Below are 4404 nucleotides of genomic sequence, written 5' to 3' on the forward strand. Positions count from 1 at the left end.
CGTCTTTCACTTAACGATTCGATACATTATGATAAAAGTTAGAACTCTTCTGGGGCTATCAGAACACAGAGATATTGGAGAAATTCGGAAAAAAACCAATTTTACTCCAAAATTTCGAACTTTGACTGATATAACTCTTTCGTCTTTCACTTTAGCGATTCGATCCATTATGATAAAAGTTAGAACTCTTCTCGGGGCTATCAGAACACAGAGATATTGGAGAAATTCGCAAAAAAAATTTTACTCAAAAATTTCGAATTTTGACTGATATAAGTCTTTCCTTTTTCACTTCAGCGATTCGATACATCATGATAAAAGTTATAACTCTTCTGTGGGCTATCAGAACACAGAGATATTGGAGAAATTCGGAAAAAAACCAATTTTACTCAAAAATTTCGAACTTTGACTGATATAACTCTTTCGTCTTTCACTTTAGCGATTCGATCCATTATGATAAAAGTTAGAACTCTTCTGGGGGCTATAAAAACACAGAGATATTGAGAGAAATTCGCAAAAAAAATTTTACTCAAAAATTTCGCAATTTGACTGATATAAGTCTTCCCTTTTTCACTTCAACAATTCGATACATCGTGATAAAAGTTACAACTCTTCTGTGGGCTATCAGAACACAGAGATATTGGAGAAATTACGGAAAAAAACCAATTTTACTCAAAAATTTCGAACTTTGACTGATATAACTCTTTCGTCTTGCACTTTAGCGATTCGATCTATTATGATAAAAGTTAGAACTCTTCTGGGGCTATAAAAACACAGAGATATTAAGGAAATTCGCAAAAAAATTTTACTCAAAAATTTCGCAATTTGACTGATATAAGTCTTCCCTTTTTCACTTCAACAATTCGATACATCGTGATAAAAGTTACAACTCTTCTGTGGGCTATCAGAACACAGAGATATTGGAGAAATTCGGAAAAAAACCAATTTTACTCAAAAATTTCGAACTTTGACTGATATAACTCTTTCGTCTTGCACTTTAGCGATTCGATCTATTATGATAAAAGTTAGAACTCTTCTGGGGCTATAAAAACACAGAGATATTAAGGAAATTCGCAAAAAAAATTTTACTCAAAAATTTCGCAATTTGACTGATATAAGTCTTCCCTTTTTCACTTCAACAATTCGATACATCGTGATAAAAGTTACAACTCTTCTGTGGGCTATCAGAACACAGAGATATTGGAGAAATTCGGAAAAAAACCAATTTTACTCAAAAATTTCGAACTTTGACTGATATAACTCTTTCGTCTTGCACTTTAGCGATTCGATCTATTATGATAAAAGTTAGAACTCTTCTGGGGGCTATAAAAACACAGAGATATTAAGGAAATTCGCAAAAAAAATTTTACTCAAAAATTTCGCAATTTGACTGATATAAGTCTTCCCTTTTTCACTTCAACAATTCGATACATCGTGATAAAAGTTACAACTCTTCTGTGGGCTATCAGAACACAGAGATATTGGAGAAATTCGGAAAAAAACCAATTTTACTCAAAAATTTCGAACTTTGACTGATATAACTCTTTCGTCTTGCACTTTAGCGATTCGATCTATTATGATAAAAGTTAGAACTCTTCTGGGGGCTATAAAAACACAGAGATATTAAGGAAATTCGCAAAAAAAATTTTACTCAAAAATTTCGCAATTTGACTGATATAAGTCTTCCCTTTTTCACTTCAACAATTCGATACATCGTGATAAAAGTTACAACTCTTCTGTGGGCTATCAGAACACAGAGATATTGGAGAAATTCGGAAAAAAACCAATTTTACTCAAAAATTTCGTACTTTGACTGATATAACTATTTCGTCTTGCACTTTAGCGATTCGATCTATTATGATAAAAGTTAGAACTCTTCTGGGGGCTATAAAAACACAGAGATATTAAGGAAATTCGCAAAAAAAATTTTACTCAAAAATTTCGCAATTTGACTGATATAAGTCTTCCCTCTTTCACTTCAACAATTCGATACATCGTGATAAAAGTTACAACTCTTCTGTGGGCTATCAGAACACAGAGATATTGGAGAAATTCGGAAAAAAACCAATTTTACTCAAAAATTTCGAACTTTGACTGATATATCTCTATCGTCTTGCACTTTAGCGATTCGATCTATTATGATAAAAGTTAGAACTCTTCTGGGGGCTATAAAAACACAGAGATATTAAGGAAATTCGCAAAAAAAATTTTACTCAAAAATTTCGAACTTTGACTGATATAACTCTTTCGTCTTGAACTTTAGCGATTCGATCTATTATGATAAAAGTTAGAACTCTTCTGTGGGCTATCAGAACACAGAGATATTGGAGAAATTCGCAAAAAAAATTTTACTCAAAAATTTCGAACTTTGACTGATATAGTCTTTCGTCTTCACTTTAGCAATTCGATCATTATGATAAAAGTTAGAACTCTTCTGGGGCTATAAGAACACAGAGATATTGGAGAAATTCGCAAAAAAAATTTTACTCAAAAATTTCGAACTTTGACTGATATAAGTCTTTCGTCTTTCACTTTAGCGATTCGATCATCATGATAAAAGTTAGAACTCTTCTGGGGGCTATCAGAACACAGAGATATTAGAGAAATTCGCAAAAAACAATTTTACTCAAAAATTTCGAATTTGACTGATATAAGTCTTTCCTTTTTCACTTCAGCGAATTCGATACATCATGATAAAAGTTAGAACTCTTCTGTGGGCTATCAGAACACAGAGATATTGGAGAAATTCGGAAAAAAACCAATTTTACTCAAAAATTTCGAACTTTGACTGATATAACTCTTTCGTCTTTCACTTTAGCGATTCGATCCATTATGATAAAAGTTAGAACTCTTCTGGGGCTATCAAAACACAGAGATATTGAAGAAATTCGCAAAAAAAATTTTACTCAAAAATTTCGCAATTTGACTGATATAAGTCTTTCCTTTTTCAGTTCAGCGATTCGATACATCATGATAAAAGTTACAACTCTTCTGTGGGCTATCAGAACACAGAGATATTGGAGAAATTCGGAAAAAAACCAATTTTACTCAAAAATTTCGAACTTTGACTGATATAACTCTTTCGTCTTTCACTTTAGCGATTCGATCCATTATGATAAAAGTTAGAACTCTTCTCGGGGCTATCAGAACACAGAGATATTGGAGAAATTCGCAAAAAAAATTTTACTCAAAAATTTCGCAATTTGACTGATATAAGTCTTTCCTTTTTCACTTCAACAATTCGATACATCGTGATAAAAGTTACAACTCTTCTGTGGGCTATTAGAACACAGAGATATTGGAGAAATTCGGAAAAAAACCAATTTTACTCAAAAATTTCGAACTTTGACTGATATAACTCTTTCGTCTTGCACTTTAGCGATTCGATCTATTATGATAAAAGTTAGAACTCTTCTGGGGGCTATAAAAACACAGAGATATTAAGGAAATTCGCAAAAAAATTTTACTCAAAAATTTCGCAATTTGACTGATATAAGTCTTCCCTTTTTCACTTCAACAATTCGATACATCGTGATAAAAGTTACAACTCTTCTGTGGGCTATCAGAACACAGAGATATTGGAGAAATTCGGAAAAAAACCAATTTTACTCAAAAATTTCGAACTTTGACTGATATAACTCTTTCGTCTTGCACTTTAGCGATTCGATCTATTATGATAAAAGTTAGAACTCTTCTGGGGGCTATAAAAACACAGAGATATTAAGGAAATTCGCAAAAAAAATTTTACTCAACAATTTCGCAATTTGACTGATATAAGTCTTCCCTTTTTCACTTCAACAATTCGATACATCGTGATAAAAGTTACAACTCTTCTGTGGGCTATCAGAACACAGAGATATTGGAGAAATTCGGAAAAAAACCAATTTTACTCAAAAATTTCGAACTTTGACTGATATAACTCTTTCGTCTTGCACTTTAGCGATTCGATCTATTATGATAAAAGTTAGAACTCTTCTGGGGGCTATAAAAACACAGAGATATTAACGAAATTCGCAAAAAAAATTTTACTCAAAAATTTCGCAATTTGACTGATATATGTCTTCCCTTTTTCACTTCAACAATTCGATACATCGTGATAAAAGTTACAACTTTTCTGTGGGCTATCAGAACACAGAGATATTGGAGAAATACGGAAAAAAATTAATTTTAGTCAAAAATTTCGAACTTTGACTGATATAACTCTTTCGTCTTGCACTTTAGCGATTCGATCTATTATGATAAAAGTTAGAACTCTTCTGGGGGCTATAAAAACACAGAGATATTAAGGAAATTCGCAAAAAAAATTATACTCAAAAATTTCGCAATTTGACTGATATAAGTCTTCCCTTTTTCACTTGATCAATTCGATACATCGTGATAAAAGTTACAACTCTTCTGTGGGCTATC

Source organism: Solenopsis invicta, chromosome 13 (assembly GCF_016802725.1).
Source record: "Solenopsis invicta isolate M01_SB chromosome 13, UNIL_Sinv_3.0, whole genome shotgun sequence".
Classification (NCBI taxonomy): domain Eukaryota; kingdom Metazoa; phylum Arthropoda; class Insecta; order Hymenoptera; family Formicidae; genus Solenopsis; species Solenopsis invicta.